This window comes from Glycine soja, chromosome 19, assembly GCF_004193775.1.
Source record: "Glycine soja cultivar W05 chromosome 19, ASM419377v2, whole genome shotgun sequence".
Taxonomy (NCBI): Eukaryota; Viridiplantae; Streptophyta; class Magnoliopsida; order Fabales; family Fabaceae; genus Glycine; species Glycine soja.
The window spans coordinates 24,447,732-24,466,542 of NC_041020.1; positions in this window are offsets into that span (position 1 = coordinate 24,447,732).

Sequence of the window (18,811 nt, forward strand, 5' to 3'; positions counted from 1 at the left end):
TGCAATATGATGACTTCCTCTTTTGTCGGTTTCCTTTTATTTGTCTTGCATTCCTGTATATAACTCTTTGATTCTTTTAGTGTGTTTTTGGAATGTATGCATGAGATAGATATTTATTCATTTGATGCACACAAACACCAACACTATTTGTACACACGGTGAGTTGAAAAGGGGCCCTATACCCAGGTCCATGGGAACATAAGGAGTAGAGGTGAATCTGTGGTCATGCTGGGTCTCTGACTTGCTTGATAACAGTGAACCCTCATCTAGAGTTTTTCTCTTTGATAACATATTGTTGCTGGTAGTCCCTACTGTCGCAATATGTTTTTTCGAAGGGGATGATACCTCTAGAAACCATCAAGAGAGATATGACCACCTTGAGAATTATCACTAAAAGCCTTTTAGTTCCTCCCATTTAGGTCCCTAAAATAGGGGCACGAAGTGAACACGCTGCGTGCCTTTTAAACACTGCCATGCATATAACCTAAATGTCATGTACGCCTTTGTTGTATGATTATTTATGGATATTGCCATACTATGTGCATCCCCGTGTTGTGCTTTTGTGCATCTGCATCATGTCGTCATGCACACGTTGTATGTTGGTCTCGTCTTTTGTCACGGGAAGCCGGAAGATCCATATCACCTTCTTAACTGCACACATGGGGCACTGCACCCCCAAATGTGCAAGTAAGAAGAGATGATTTTTCGGGCTCTCATGTCCGTAAATGCATTCATATCATGCATCGCATAAGCATCTCTTCATGGCATCGTAATGGACATATCGTTCCTGCATTTATCACTTATCATTTCATGCATTTCATTTTGCATAAGTCATTTCATCACCATGCATCTGCATCTTACATGCTTTTTGCATACCTTCTATTTTCATGTTTACTCATGCATGATCCTTGCGTTTTCCTCTGCAAAACAAAAACAAAAAAAGGAAGCATGAAAGTTCACACTGCATTCTTAGTTGCATGTGTTAGGTACCATGAGCTAACCATGTTGGGATCATAAACCTATTTCTCTTAAAAAAACAAAAATGATTGAACATGGTACCTAATGCATGGCTAACTAGGAAATGAGGTTTCTTCGGGCATCTCAATCTCATAATTACATTTGCCATGCATAGCATAAGTATGCCCGAGTCATTCATCTCTATGAAATGTTGTCGAAGTATTGGCGATCGAAATTGCCATTCCTTGGGTTATGGGGTTAAACCAAGCTCATGCTTTTACGAAAAAGGTTCATCAAGTCAAGTTGAAGTATGGAAGTAACCATCTTGCAAAAAATTGGGGCAAAAGATGGATCGGGTTACATCGTTGCTTCGTCTATTGCCAAACACATTTAGGACTGTTAATGTCCTTGTTACTCCTAGTTTTACCTTGACAAAGATGTCATGGACCATGTTGAAAATCTAAATTGATTCAACCCTATGTCCTGCGTAAAAATTCACAATACTTCAACTGTGCATCATTCGCATACATCCCTGCTTTTCATTGATTTCATTGCTCATTGCATTCTTTCCTTTAAAAAAACACGAACTTAATCATTGCGCCCTTACCGAACCCGTGCTAGAGTAATGGGTGAAGTGGAGGAGGTGCAAGAGCAGGTGAAGGCCAACATGGAGGCCTTGAAAGAGCAAATGGCCACAATGATGGAGGGCATGATGAGCATAAAGGATATAATGGAGGTCAATGCGGTTGCAATAGCCACTGCCAGCACCATTGCTGAGGTGGACCTAACCCCCCCATAGGGCCTCAACCAAATAAATCATCCAACCTCAGATATGGTAGGTCTGGAAGGCAAAGAGTTGGGAAGTACAGGGGGGCCCCTTTTAGTGCAAAAACAAGCATGCCTTCCCACCATATGACTTGCCTCTCAACTATACACCACCCAATGTGGCATACACTTCCAGTGAGGATGTCAATAACTCTCCTCCCATACTCATTGAAAGCCAACAACCTCAAACTGATCATGCACATGTCTCTCAAACCATGGGGGAGACACATGAAATTCCCCACCACAATCTAGCCGACTTCGAGCCTTGCCTCGGATATGCCACTGAAGGGCAAGCAGTTGGTGGTATACCCCTGCAAAATACTTTTGAGGGCCCTCAGTATCACCCACAACCACACCCCTTGCATTCCACTTGGCAGTAATGGGAAAGTTGGATCATATAGAGGAAAGGCTAAAGGTCGTTGAAGGAAGTGAAGGTTATGCCTTTTCTAACCTAAAAGAGTTGTTCCTGGTACCCAATGTCGTCACCCCTTCCAAGTTCAAGGTGTCGGACTTTGACAAGTACAAGGAGACTACTTGCCCGAAGAACCATCTAAAAGATGTATTGTCGGAAGATAGGGGCATACACAAAAGATGAGAAACTGCTGATACATTTCTTCTAAGAAAGTCTTACTGGGGCAGCTGCCACCTGGTATACTAACTTGGAACCTTCCCGAGCCCATTCTTGGAAGGACCAAACGGTTGCCTTTGTTAGGCAGTATCAGTACAATTCTGATATGGCTCTGGATAAGATGCAACTATAGAACATGTGCAAAAAGGAGCATGAATCCTTCAAAGAATACACCCAAAGGTGGAGGGATCTGGCAGCCTAAGTGGCACCCCCAATGATGGAAAGGGAGATGATAATCGTGTGGTAGACACATTACCAGTATTCTACTATGAAAAGATGGTGGGCTACACACCTTCAAGCTTTGCTGATTTAGTTTTCGCCAACGAAAGGATCGAAGTGGGTCTGAAAAGAGGCAAATTTAATCATCCTGCTTAGACGAATGAGAAAACTGGGGCAAATGAAGAGGGCAAGAATGAAGGAGAAACCCATGTTGTGACTGTCATTCCTACATGGAAAATCCCCCACCATCTCAACAACATCATTACTTAGCCAATATCAGCTCTTCTCATTACCCACCACCCAGTCATCCACAAAGGTCATTCCTAAATCAACCACAAAGCCTGTCTACCGCACTTCCAATGATGAACACCACCTTTAGCACAAACCAAAACACCAACCAAAAAATGAATTTTGCAGCGAAAAAGCCTATAGAATTCACCCTAATTCTGGTGTCCTATGCTGACTTGCTCTCATATCTACTCGATAATTCAATGGTAGTCATAACCCCAAAGGTTCCTCAAGCTCCATTTCTCCGAGGATACGACTCGAACACAATGTGTGCTTATCATGGAGGAGCCCCGGGGCATTCCATTGAACATTGTAGGGCCCTGAAGCATAAGGTGTAAGGTCTAATTGATGCAGGCTGGCTGAAATTTGAGGAGAATCGCTTGTGAATCCTAACATTGACAAGCGACACCACACATGGGGCAATTTTGAAAGTTGTTGTTAGATGTCTCTAATGACTCATTAGGATTTTCAAGTTTATGCCATTATTGTAAACCACAATTACAATGCCAAATAATATGGATAAATTGGACATCCTTGTCTCTCTCATCCTCTTGCAAACACATATTTGCTTATTCAACTTCCACCGGAATGTGAGTGTAAGCCATTGGTTTGTTTGCTCAAAGCGACCTGCGCTCCTGAGTGTTGACTTCCAAGACCGTTCAATCAGAGATTACCCATCTTGTGTGTTGGTGGGGGTGTCGTAAAATGACAAGTAAAGCAAAAAAAAGTTCAAAAAGAAAAAGAAAAAAAAAGCATTTGATTGACTGTGTTTTCAACCAAAATATAAACGTTCATGTGACCTCATTTTATCATTCTGGAAAGTTTATCTTTTTTACATTGTACAACTTTCCATTACATTGCATTATTGCATACGAAGTCCGCATTTACTGCATTTCAAGACAAAGGTTGCATGCATCTGGATCCCTAAAAATCATGTTAACTGCATAGATTTCCTAAATCTAATGTCTAATCTTTTGAATTTGGGATGGCAGGCCCTCTCAATGAGTCAATCTCTTGCTTTCTCAAAAGGGTGAACCCTTGGGTACTAGTACCCTAGCCTTCGGAGGGCTGGGCGCCCTCGCCTTTAGAGGACTACACGTCCTCGCCTTTAGAGGACTGCACGTCCTCGCCTTCAGAGGGCTACATGCCCTTGCCTTCAGAGGACTACACGTCCTCGCCTTCAGAGGACTACACGTCCTCGCCTTTAGAGGGCTACACACCCTCGCCTTCAGAGGACTACACGTCCTCACCTTCAGAGGGCTACACGCCTTCGCATTCAGAGGACTACACGTCCTCACCTTCAGAGGGCTACACGCGGTCACCTTTAGAGGACTACACGTCCTCACCTTCAGAGGGCTACATGCCCTCGCCTTCAAAGGACTACACGTCCTCACCTTCAAAGGGCTACACGCCTTCGCCTTAAGAGGGCTGCACGCCCTCGCCTTTAGAGCGCTACACGCCTTCGCCTTTAGAGGGCTACACGCCTTCGTCTTTAGAGGACTACACGTCCTTGCCTTCAGAGGACTACATGTCCTCACTTTCAGAGGGCTACACGTCCTCGGCTTCAGAGAGCTACATGTCCTCGCCTTCAGAGGACTACACGTCCTTGCCTTCAGAGGGCTACACACCCTCGCCATAAGAGGACTACACGTACCCACCTTCAGTGGACTACAAGTCCTCACCTTCAGAGGGTTGCACGCCCTCACCTTCAGAGGACTACACGTCTTTGCCTTCAGATGACTACATGTCCTCACTTTCAGATGGCTACACGTCCTCGACTTCAGAGAGCTACATGTCCACACCTTCAAAGGACTACACGTCCTCGCCTTCAGAGGGCTACACGCCCTCGCCTCTAGAGGGTTGCACGTCCTCACCTTCAAAGGACTACACGTCCTCACCTTCAGAGGGCTACACATCCTCGCCTTCAGAGGACTACACGTCCTCACCTTCAAAAGAATACACGTCCTCGCCTTCAGAGGGCTACACGCCCTCGATATCAGAGGACTACAAGTCCTCACCTTCAGAGGGCTGCACGCCCTTACCTTCAGAGGACTACACGTCTTCGCCTTTAGAGGACTACACATCCTCACCTTTAGAGGGTTGCACGCCCTCGCCTTCAGAGGACTGCACATCCTCGCCTTCAGAGGGCTACATGCCCTTGCCTTCAGAGGACTACACGTCCTCGCCTTGAGAGGGCTACACACCCTCGCCTTCAGAGGGCTACACGTCTTCGCCTTCAGAGGACTACACGTCCTCACCTTTAGAGGGTTGCACGCCCTCGCCTTTAGAGGACTACACGCCCTCGCCATAAGAGGACTACACGTCCCCACCTTCAGTGGACTACAAGTCCTCACCTTCAGAGGGCTGCACGCCCTCACCTTCAGAGGACTACACGTCTTTGCCTTCAGAGGGCTACATGCCCTTGCCTTCAGAGGACTACACTTCCTCGCCTTTAGAGGGCTACACACCCTCGCCTTCAGAGGGCTACACGTCCTCGGCTTCAGAGAGCTACATGTCCTCGCCTTCAGAGGACTACACGTCCTTGCCTTCAGAGGGCTACACACCCTCGCCATAAGAGGACTACACGTCCCCACCTTCAGTGGACTACAAGTCTTCACCTTCAGAGGGTTACACGCCCTCACCTTCAGAGGACTACACGTCTTTGCCTTCAGATTACTACATGTCCTCACTTTCAGATGGCTACACGTCCTCGACTTCAGAGAGCTACACGTCCACACCTTCAAAGGACTACACGTCCTCGCCTTCAGAGGGCTACACGCCCTCGCCTCTAGAGGGTTGCACGTTCTCACCTTCAAAGGACTACACGTCCTCACCTTCAGAGGGCTACACATCCTTGCCTTCAGAGGGCTACACGCCCTCGCCTCTAGAGGGTTGCACGTCCGCACCTTCAGAGGGCTACACGCCCTCACATTCAGAGGACTACACGTCCTCACCTTCAGAGGGCTACACGCCCTCACCTTTAGAGGACTACACGTCCTCACCTTTAGAGGGCTACACGCCCTTGCCTTCAAAGGACTACACGTCCTCACCTTCAAAGGGCTACACGCCTTCACCTTAAGAGGGTTGCACGCCCTCGCCTTTAGAGGGCTACACATCCTCGCCTTCAGAGGACTACACGTCCTCACCTTCAGAGGACTACACGTCCTCGCCTTCAGAGGGCTACACGCCCTTGCCATCAGAGGACTACATGTCCTCACCTTCAGAGGACTACAAGTCCTCACCTTCGGAGGGCTGCACGCCCTCGCCTTCAAAGGACTACACGTCTTCGCCTTCAGAGGACTACACGTCCTCACCTTTAGAGGGTTGCACGCCCTCGCCTTTAGAGGACTACACGTCCTCACCTTCAGAGGGCTGCATGTCCTCACCTTCAAAGGGCGACACGCCCTCGCCTTCGGAGGACTACACATCCTCGCCTTCAAAGGGCTACACGCCCTCGCCTCTAGAGGGCTGGACATCCTCACCTTCAGAGGACTACACGTCCTCACCTTCAGAGGGCTACGCATCCTCGCCTTCAGAGGACTACACGTCCTCGCCTTCAGAGGACTACATGTCCTCGCCTTCAGAGGGCTACACGCCCTCGCCATCAGAGGACTACACATCCTCCCCTTCAGAGGACTACAAGTCCTCACCTTCAGAGAGCTGCACCCCCTCGCCTTCAGAGGACTACACGTCCTCACCTTCAGATGGCTGCACGCCCTTGCTTTCAAAGGGTGACACACCCTCGCCTTCGGAGGGCTGCACGCCCTCGCCTTCAAAGGACTACACGCCCTCATCTTCAGAGGGCTGCACGTCCTCGCTTTTAGAGGGCTCCACATCTGCGCCTTCGAAGGACTCAAGGTCCTCTGCCCTTAATGCTTAACCGAGACTTGCGCTCCTGGGTGAGGGGCCATTAGTTTCCCTTTATCAGTTCCTTGGCCATCCCCCTGATCTCGAAGGAGGGCCAACTGTGCGAGCACAACCAGAGAGGGAGGCTATCGTGCAACTACTATGCATACCGGGGCAAGATTTCACCCAGTCACTGCAAGGAGACGAGTGTGGATCATGCACACCACCATAACTTTGATCTCCCCCTGCTGAAGTGTCAGTTGGTCTGTGCCGTCATGACATAGGGATCATGCCTGCAAGACACCTAGTGGACCCGGAGAAGTCCAATAGGGTCCTGGGGTTTCCAGCTCTGATTACGGGCCTTTATCAGTTCTACGGAGTGTCTGTCGCCCCCAGCAAGGTCATCAGGCCCCCTACTAACCGAGCTTTCATCAAGAAGTACTGCGTCACCAGGCAGGCACAGGACAAGGCACCACAGCAATCTAGGGATGGCCGGCAGCGGGCAATAGACGCACCGCCACCACCTCCAGAGCCCCTCAGCTCATCTACAAAGGTTGGAGCGTTGCCAACGACCTGTGGCCGATCAGCAGGCGACCAAGTCCAAAGCCGAAGGTAAGCAAAAGTACTAGGCCCGTTACTGACAAGTCATCACGCATACGGCTCAAGAGGTTAAAGAAGTGTTAGACAAGTGGCCTCGGATATCTTAAGAAGGGGGGTTGAATTAAGATATTGAAAACTATTTCCCCAATTAAAATTCTATTTCAATTTCAATGCAAGTTGCAAGTTCCCTTAAAAATGAACTCTTAAATAATGATTCAAATAGAACAATCTGAATATAAATATAAAGCAATTATAAATAAACGAGTTTGAGGGAAGAGAAAGTGCAAACTCAGATTTATACTGGTTCGGCCACACCCTTGTGCCTACATCCAGTCCCCAAGCAACCTGCTTGAGAGTTCCACTATCTTGTAAAATCCTTTTACAAGTTCTGAACACACAAGGACAATCCTTCCTTTGTGTTCAGATTTCTTTACAACAAGAGACCCTCGGTCTCTCAATCCCCTTTGAGAAAGAAGAGAAGAATAAATCTCTCTTGAAAGAGATAGATTTTACAATCCGAGCACTCAATTGATTCCTTATTGAATTGCAAGTGTATTGGCCAAGGAATTCTTAAGAGGATGAAATGTTTTTGCTCTTTGAGAGAATAAGACTTTTGGTTATAAAAAACTCTGAGCCAATTCGTATTTCAAGTCACATATATATATACCTTTCGTGGCCATGTAAAAACCATTTGAAAATATGTGACTCTTAGAAATAATTTTCTGAAAATCTCCTCTGGTAATCGATTACAGGATTTGTGTAATCGATTACAGGTTTTAAAATTTGAATTAAAATGTTTATTAACTGCTGGTAATCGATTACCAATATTGTGTAATCGATTACATAGTCTAAAATTTGAATTCAAATTTTAATAGCTATTGTAAACCATTTTTGGCCACTGGTAATCGATTACATCCTCTGGTAATCGATTACTAGAGAGTAAATCTCTTGAAAAGACTTTTTAACTTAAATTTCTTGGCCAAACCTTTTGCTATTTCAATTAGGAATTCCCTTCCTAAAATACTGGTGATCTTCTTGATGTTGTATCTTGTATTTTTGAATCATTGTCTTGAATTAAACTTGAGAAGCGCATTTGCATCAAATCATCACGATCATCATCAAAACATCTAAGACATTTGCTTCTACAAGAAGCGCTACTAGGAGGCAACCTAGAATTGGTTATGAAGAAGCTCCCCCTGAAGCGGTCCTGGAAGGGCACCATTGAAGAGGGTTCTAGTGCGGCCCCGCAAGCCGACACAGGCTTCGACAAACACTGATTCCAGAGCGTGGAACATTAGTAGCATTTCGAGGCCACCGAGGGATGGTCATTCCTTAGACAGAGACAGAGGCAACTGAGGGATGATGAATTTCTGGATTTCCTTGGAGGAGGCGGAGCCATACGACCGGGATCGCCAAACTTGTGATTTATCCATCATTACTACTTTCAGTTATTTTCTTATTCTGTTGTTTCCATTGTGATCTAACATTACTGCTTTCAGTTATTGTTTTTGTTTCCACTGTGATCTGGCATTACGGCTCTCAATTGTTTTGTCATTGTTTTTCATTGCGACTTATCATTGCATTTTTTCCGGTTACTTTGTGATTTGACGTAGGTAATTCGTGCGTACCCTCGTTCGCACGACTTTTCAGAAAAGGAAAAAAATATATGTGATCGCAGATATCAACTTTGTCAAAAAGAAGAAGATAATAATAAAAATAAATAAAAATATTTTGGTTAACTAAAAGCCAACATGTTTTGGAAAAGAAATAACTTTTGGCCTTTCCTTGAAAAAAAAAGATTTACTGATCGTGACACAAAGGCTTTGTTGAAGAAAAAAAGTGTGTGTACGCACCTGAAGGATGAACGCTGTGAAAATTTTCCCGAATGCCCAAAATAGACTCGGATAAATGTATGAATTGATAAAGGAGCATATTTTGGAAACACTGGGTTGACTTAAATAGGAAAAATCATGAATCCTGAGCCCTAGTGTCGCGTGACCACAAAAACTTGATGCTTGAGTGTCCACATAGGTACATGCGTGACCAGTTTTGCATAAAATTTTTGAATCATCATTATTGTGCTCGTGTCATGGAAATAATGTGGGACATCCCTTTACCCCTGAACTGCTGACCAAACCAACACCCTGACATATATCATGTCCATTCGTTCTACAAGCTCTGAGCCAAGATCCCAACTCACCATGAACCTTGACCCGGGATGAGAATTCCGGTCCTCGCCCTCGGAAGAAAACCAAAAATAAGTTCTCAATCAAAGATCGGAAGAAAACCAAAAAAAGAAAAGATTCCCGGTCAAAGATCGGAAGAAAACAAAGAAAAGAAAAAGAAAATCCCCAATCAAAGATCAGAAGAAAAAGAAAGAATTATACGGAAGGGTCTTCGGACCTGACAATATCTGAACAATACAAAATTGTCACAAGCAAACAAGAAAAGAAAGGAAACCACGACTTGAAGTGGTCCTCTTCCTTCCTTTGATTGCCAACCAAAATCCTGTGCGCTGGTGACTTTCTCGCCCCACACTAAACAAAAACAGAAAAGGAAAAGGCCAAAACACTCGGATCCAAATTTCCCCACCAAGAACACCATTCCCAAAAAAGTCCTATTGATCCATGATCACGCATGTAATCTTTGATTTGACATGAAATGATTTGCAAAATCAAGTCATGACATATCTATGGTTCGGAATTAGGATGAAACACTTGCCTGTGTGAGGTTTATACACTCTGAGTGATTTTCTTCTATTTTCAGTTGGACCTAGTGTTTCCTCTAAATGGTCGTTTAGAAATGAAACGCTAACATCCAAAATCTCATTTGTGGTTATGAGAAAATTTCATCAGCATACTCTTCTTCCCCAATAGATACATCTTTTTTCCCCAAATTACATTTTTCTCAGAACAGTTGGAGGTTTTTGTTTCTTTACTAAAGCATGTTCGCATTTTAGTGAAAGAACGCCGAGACTATTTTTAATCTCGCACCTTTGTCATCCAGAGACGGCGAGTCCGATGCCATGCAGAGATACCTTATGGTTATCCGCACCTTTTGTCAACTAGAGGCAAGCAAGCCCATTGACACGTAGAGACTAATGTCGTCATCTGCACCTTTTGTCAACCAGAGACAAGCGAGCCCATTGAAACGCAGAGACTAACATCGTCTTTTGCACCTTTGTCATCCAGAGACGGCGAGTCCGATGACATGCAGAGGTACCTTATGGTTATCTGCACCTTTTGTCAACCAAAGGCAAGTGAGCCCGTTGACAAGTAGAGACTAATGTCGTCATCTGCACCTTTTGTCAACCAGAGACAAGCGAGCCCGTTGAAACGCAGAGACTAACGTCGTCTTTTGCACCTTTGTCATCCAGAGACGGCGAGTCCGATGACATGCAGAGGTACCTTATGGTTATCTGCACCTTTTGTCAACCAGAGGCAAGCAAGCCCATTGACACACAGAGACTAAAGTCATCATCTGCACCTTTTGTCAACTAGAGGCAAGTAAGCCCGTTGACACAAAGAGACTAAAGTCAACTTCTGCACCTTTGTCATCCAGAGACGGCGACTCCGATGACATGTGGAGGTACCTTATGGTTATCCGCACCTTTTGTCAACTAGAGGCAAGCAAGCCCATTGACATGTAGAGACTAACATCGTCATCTGCACCTTTTGTCAACTAGAGGCAAGCGAGTCTGTTGACACATAGAGACTAACATCATCTTCTATACCTTTGTTATCCAGAGACGGCGAGTCCGATGACATACAAAGGTACCTTTGGTTATCCGCACCTTTTGTCAACCAGAGGCAAGCAAGCCCGTTGACACGCAGAGACTAACGTCATCATCTGCACCTTTTGTCAACCAAAGGCAAGCGAGCCCGTTGACACGTAGAGACTAACGTCATCTTCTGCACCTTTGTCATCTAGAGACGGCGAGTCCCATGACATGCGGAGGTACCTTATGGTTATCCGTACCTTTTGTCAACCAGAAGCAAGCGAGCCCGTTGACACGTTGACATAGAGAGACTAACATTGTCATCTGCACCTTTTGTCAACCAGAGGCAAGTGAGCCCGTTGACACGTAGAGACTAATGTCGTCATCTGCACCTTTTGTCAACCAGAGACAAGCGAGCCCGTTGAAACGCAGAGACTAACGTCATCTTTTGCACCTTTGTCATCCAGAGACGGCGAGTCCGATGACATGCAGAGGTACCTTATGGTTATTTGCACCTTTTGTCAACCAGAGGCAAGCGAGCCCATTGACACACAGAGACTAAAGTCATCATCTGCATCTTTTGTCAACTAGAGGCAAGCAAGCCCGTTGACACACAGAGACTATAGTCATCTTCTGCACCTTTGTCATCCAGAGACGGTGACTCCGATGACATGCGGAGGTACCTTATGGTTATCCGCACCTTTTGTCAACCAGAGGCAAGCAAGCCTATTGACATGTAGAGACTAACATCGTCATCTGCACCTTTTTTCAACCAGAGGCAAGCGAGCCTGTTGACACACAGAGACTAACATCATCTTCTGTACCTTTGTTATCCAGAGACGGCGAGTCCGATGACATGCGGAGGTACCTTTGGTTATCCACACCTTTTGTCAACTAGAGGCAAGCAAGCCCGTTGACACGCAGAGACTAACGTCATCATCTGCACCTTTTGTCAACCAAAGGCAAGCGAGCCCGTTGACACGTAGAGACTAACGTTGTCTTCTGCACCTTTGTTATCTAGAGACGACGAGTCCGATGACATGTGGAGGTACCTTATGGTTATCCGATGACATGCGGAGGTACCTTTGGTTATCCGCACCTTTTGTCAACCAGAGGCAAGCAAGCCCGTTGACACGCAGAGACTAACGTCATCATCTGCACCTTTTGTCAACCAAAGGCAAGCGAGCCCGTTGACACGTAGAGACTAACGTCGTCTTCTGCACCTTTATCATCCAGAGATGGCGAGTCCGATGACATGCGGAGGAACATATCTCTTTCATATAACCCTTCTCATCTCAGTCCATGTATCTATCTCCCGCCCTTCTTCTCTCTTCATCTCTCTTTGATTTTTCTTCCACCAAACATGGGCATAGTCTGAGAATGTAGTTGCTGCTAACTTCACCTTCTGCTCTTCAGGATAATCATTGTATGAGAATGCATGTTGAATCTTCATCTCCCAGTCAACATAGGCGTCTGGGTCACTCCTGCCTTTAAAAGAGGATACATTGAGTTTTACTCCCTCAATTCTGTCTTGCCCCTCTATTCGGTTCAATCCATCATTGACCCTTCTGTTGCCACCATAAGGTCTCCCAGCATTTGGATTCATTTGGTGCTCTAGTCGTTCTATTCGCCTGTAGAGCACTTCATTATTACGGTTCAACAAACGTTGCATTTGTGTAGTCATCGCATCCAGTAACAAGCGCTGAAATCCGTCCAGTTGATGATATACACCACCATTGTCACTAGCTCCTGCCATGATTAAGGAACAAAGAATTTTGCAGTAATTTAAAAAAAATTCCAAACCTCACCACACTCTACTCACGTGTTTCTCTCTTTGATGGTAGTTCACTCGTGTTTGATGTTCTCAATATAGGCTTTTGTGTGATGTTTTCACTCTTGCCTTTTACCACTCGTGTTTCCTCTTAAGTTCCTGGATGGACCAAATTAGACACATAAGGTAATATAAAATAAAAGGAAAGACAATATAATGATCACAAACAAATTTGATTTGGGATAACAACTTGGACTTGATTTGGATAATAATATATTAGATTGGATTTGGATAACAGATTAGCTTTAATTTGGGTAACAAATATGATAACAAATAAGATATTAGATAGGATAATAGATAAGATATTAGATAGGATAACAGATAAGATATTAGATAGGATAACAGATAAGATAACAGATATGACCAGTAAACTTCAAATGTTCATAACTTTTGCTACGGTTGTCCGTTTGAGGCCCACTATATATCAAAACGCTCATAATTCAAAGGAGAATCTAGATAAGGGGATTTGGTACACGATTTTCTGCCAAAAAAGCCTCTAACTTCCTCAATTTCGTGTTCAAAGATCAAACACCCCACTTTCTTTTCTTTTTTTTTTTTCAAATTTCTGCAACTTTTTTTTTAACTTGAAATAAAACTTAAATAGATTTTTTTTTACACAAAGTCTGAACGACACACGAAACAAGAACAAGAACAAAAACGTGACAAGAACAAGAACAAGAACGAAACAAAGACACAAACAAAAAAAAATAATAGAACAAGGACAAAACACGAACCTGGACAAATTATAAAGAAAAATAATAGGATAGGATAGAACCTGTATCAAGAGCCGAAGCTCTGATACCAGATGATGTGAACCTGAGTATTAGCGGATCGTTTGATACAGGCTACGGAGATTTGGATGACGCCACTTCCAGTGCAGGAAGATAAGTCAGGGTAGACACCACTTCCGGTGAAGGAAGATAAGTCTGGGTAGACGCCACTTCCAGTGAAGGAAGATAAGTCAGGGTAGACGCCACTTCCAGTGAAGGAAGATAAGTCAGGGTAGACGCCACAAGGATTACCTTGATAAGTCTGATATTGGTTCAACAAGGAACCCAGAGAGAAACTCTCACCAAATTTTATCAAAATGCCAAAAGTTTCTTTATTCAAAACAAAAACCAATACTTATAGTGTATCTGAACAAAAAGATAAAAATAGACATGGGCCTTCTAAATAGTTTGGGCCAAAATTACAATAAATAAAAATTATAACTAAAAAACATATTTAACTTGGGTCTTCAAATTAATTTGGGCATTCAGCGACAATTAATAGTCTTGATAGTGTCTCTGCCTCTAGGCCTTCATCCTTCTCCACTTGGGCCTTCATCCTTCTCCACTCGGGGGCTTTATCCTTCTCCACTTGGGCCTTCGCCCTTCTCCACATAGGCCTTTAGCCTGTATTTGGCCAATTTTAGGATTCTCATCACCTTATGGTTATCTGCACCTTTTGTCAACCAGAGGCAAGCGAGCCTGTTGACACGTAGAGACTAACGTCATCATCTGCACCTTTTGTCAACCAGAGGCAAACGAGCCCATTGACACGCAGAGACTAACATCATCTTCTGCACCTTTGTTATTCAGAGACGTCGAGTCCGATGACATACAGAGGTAGCTTATGGTTATCCGCACCTTTTGTCAACTAGAGGCAAGCGAGCCCATTGACACGCAGAGACTAACATCGTCATCTGCACCTTTTGTCAACCAGAGGCAAGCGAGCCCGTTGACACGCAGAGACTAACGTCGTCTTCTGCACCTTTGTCATCTAGAGACGGCGAGTCCGATGACATGCGGAGATACCTTATGGTTATCCGCACCTTTTGTCAACCAAAGGCAAGCGAGCCCGTTGACGTGCAAAGACTAACATCGTCTTTTGTACCTTTGTCATCTAGAGACGGCGAGTCCGATGACATGCAGAGATACTTTTTGGTTATCCGCACCTTTGTCATCCAGAGACGGCGAGTCCGATGACATGCGGAGTTACTTTATGGTTATATGTAGCTTTCGTCAACCAAGGCGAACGAGTCTGATGATATCAGGATGATGTTGGTCGTCCGATTCTCATTATTTTGAAAATCTTTGCAGGTTTTACTTTCGTCATCCAGAGACATTCAAGTCCGGCAACGCGCAAGATTCTTCTCTGCTAGGCAGGGACGATCGAGTTCGATAGCATGAGGAAACGTCATGGTTATCCCGTTTTATCGCTTTCAAGGCACTAAAGTTTTGTTGACGCTCCTGATGCCTTTTCTATTCTTTCTGAATGATAGGTTCCGCTGTTTGGGATATTGATCGGCTGAATGATGTTCCGCTCGAAAGAAATTAGTGTCTTATCTTTACTTCCCTTTTATGACCAATAAAAGATAAGTAAAGAGGTGCAATTGTCATACCCTAATTTCATCCGGGAGTACTTGCACTTGGTCCTTGAGCCTTGTTTACTCCCTTCGGAACCCTCGAAACAAGCATCGTTGCATAATTCGTAAAGTTTCGCCACATTTCGGAAGGAAAATGAGCATTGTTGCGTAATCTGTAAAATTTCGCAACATTCTGGAAGGAAAACAAGTGTCGTTGTGTAATCCGTAAAGTTCTGCAACGTTTCGGAAAGAAATCAATAAAAAACACAAAGGGGTGTATTTAGTTAAAAGGGGGGTGCAAATAGCAATCAGGCCCACTTGGGTCTTCCTAAGGGTTCCAAAAGAAGGCGGTGCCTTCTGGTGGAAGCAACCCTGCTCGCCTGGGCGAGCTGGGCGGCAACCACCTCCCTCTTTTCTCCTATAAATAGGGGGAGGAGGGCAGAGCTAATGGGTTCAGCCCTTCTGGTATTGAGAAATCTCTCGAAATTAGTGAGAAAAATTGTTTTTGTGAAAAAAATCCAAGCCGAGGTGCTTGTGTAACGCTTTTGAGACGTTTTCGTAAGCGATTTCGTGGAGATTCTTCACCGTTCTTCATCGTTCTTCACCGTTCTTTGTTCGTTCTTCGGTCTTCAATCGGTAAGTTCTCGAAATCGAATCTTTCAATTCATTCTATGCACCCTTATTGGTCCCTACTTGTTTTGTGTACTTTTACTTTCACTACGTTTATTTTTCGTACCCTTTTTAACGAGCTTTTAACCGTTTATTTGAGTTGTTTCTCACCTAATAAATGATAAAATGAATTTCAATTGATCATTTGTGTTGTAATCTCGTTTAATCACCATTAAAATAAAATCTAACCGATCGTTCACACCGTAACCACAGTTAAACCAAAAAAAGGCAAAATAATAATAAAATAATCAAAATATCTTTGAATAAAATTAATAAGAAAAATCAATCGGACGTCTTTCGTTAGAAGTTTCCTTGAATGAATTGACTAATAACCAAAGTGAAACTAAGGCTAAAATCAACTCGCAAATCAAGCTTTGTCCGCAAAAATCACTAAAAACTGTTTTAAAGGTCCAACGCCTTATCAGTTAACATGGACCGTTCGAAAGTATAAAATCAACATGTAACTTTACCGTTTTTGCAAGAACTACGTAGGTCTGATTTCCTCATCCCAATTGAGGATATGTAGGAGCAAAAGCCCCGCCTTTGTCGACCACCCCAAGAGATCATTAATGGTCCAATGCCTTAACGTTTCTCTCCTTTCAAGAAACCAAGAGATCGTTAATGGTCCAATGCCTTAACGTTTCTCTCCTTTCAAAAACCAAGAGATCGTTAATGGTCCAACGCATTAACGTTTCTCTCCTTTCAAAATCAAAAGATCGTTTAAAGGTCAAATGCCTTAAACGACTTTTGTTCGGTTAAAATATATCTTGCGAAAAAAGATAAAAACAACTTAACCAACGTTTAGTTCTAAAAGAACTACGTAGGTCTGATTTCTTCATCGCAATTGAGGATACGTAGGAGCGAGGGAAACACCCTTGTCGACCACAAAAAGGCATAAAAAGACATAAAAAAATAAAAAAAGGGAAAAATACATAATTTTGAAGTCATATTTGCACATTTGGTTGAAGGATGTCGTCCCTTGTGATGGACGCGTGGGGTGCTAATACCTTCCCCGTACATAAAAACAACTCCCGAACCTTTCACACTTAAAGTTCGTAGACCACACCTTTTCGGTTTTTTTGACGTTTTCCTTGAATAAACGTTGGTGGCGACTCCATGCGCCTTCGTCCATTGGAAGATGCACCCGTGAGTCTCGCGTCGCCCTCCGGTCGAAGGGTAGGTTGCAACACACTGTTACAATGTTTATTTTGATACACTGGTAGAATGTTTATTTTGAAATTCTATTGTGATAACATTAGGTAATGACAAAATCAAGTTAGGTCTCTTTTTTTGTAAGGATTAACTTCATGGTTATTCATTTTTGTTTGAGTCTCATATTTTGGATAAAATACTATTACGTTAGAAAATTTAGAGCAACAGACAAATTATGTTTATTAATTAATATTATGCTTATTATTTTTTTCTGTCTAACTTATGTTTGTTTTCCTATCTTTTTTAAGTGTTTATTGTAATATTATACTTGTAACTACGATAAAGCAAGGGAGAGATGAAGATTAAATTATATTTTACCCTTAAATGAAACAAAATTTACAAACAAATTAATTTAATGGAAACTTACTGACATTTTGGTCGGGAAAGAATCTCCTCAATTTATAAAAAAAACTTCAAAATCTTAACTTAAATAAATAATAACCATTGGATTAAAATTAATAATTAGGATAAATTTTAACAAAATTTGTTGTTTTACTTCACATATTTTTTAACTCACGTTAAAAGTATCCCATGGAACATTTCTGCCTCTGTTTTCTCGTCTCTCTCTCTCTTTCCACTTTTATCTCTGTTGCATTAAGGCAGTGCCTTTTCTAACTCCAACTTCCACACAACACAAGCTCTCCAAATTCAACAACTTAGCATCGAAGGATTCAAGTCACACCAAATCTCAAACAAATAGGACTAAACCCCAACATTGGAATCCATGTGGCTGCACAAATCAAAATGCCAAATCCAACACTTTGAGTTGAAATGAAAGCATTCGCATCAACAAAGAATGGAAAACAAGTGAAGTCAATGATGTCCAAGAGGCCAAAATCTGTGCAGCAGAAAAGAGCCCTTTCAATAACACCACCAAACCAAACAACAACAGAAAGAAAAAACAAAACAACAAAAAAGGAAACTTAGAGAAGAAAGAAAAAAAAGTGATGAAGCCCAAGTCCAAGATAATAAATATATCAAAGTATGACATAAAGAAATCACTTTCAAGACCAGTAGCGACCATATATCATGAGCGTGGACAAAAGAAGAGAGAGAAGAAGTGGCAAAAATGGGAAAACATGAAATGGGTGTGCAATGTTGTTTCTAGGGATTGAGGTGGCACAACAGGTGATGCAGCAGAGATGAAAGTGGAAAGAGAGAGAGACGAGAAAACAGAGAAAGAAATGTTCCATGGGCTACTTTTAATGTGAGTTAAAAAATATTTGAACTAAAACTATAAAAGTAAATAATGAATTATTAAAATTGATCTTAACCATGAATTCTAATTCAACGGTTATTATTTGTTTAAATTGAGATTCTGCCATCTTTTATAAATTGAGGAGATCCATTTCCCATTTTGGTCTAATCTATTTGTGACATTTTCATTCCTTTGTGTCACTAGGCTCTTTCATTAACTGTAACAGACAAAAGCTAACAAATGGATGGATTTGTAGCACTTTTTTCACTTCTAGAGACTAAAATTTGAATTTTCATTGTCGGGAATGAATTTATCAGTACTCTACACATTTAAGAACGAAAATGATTATTTACCCCTTTTTAAAACACATTCTTTCTAATTAGTTAAAATTTATTAAAAATTTATAATTAGGAGAGAGAAAATTAAATATTTCATGTGACCTAAAAAAAGTTTCATTTCTACAAGGTTTCTTT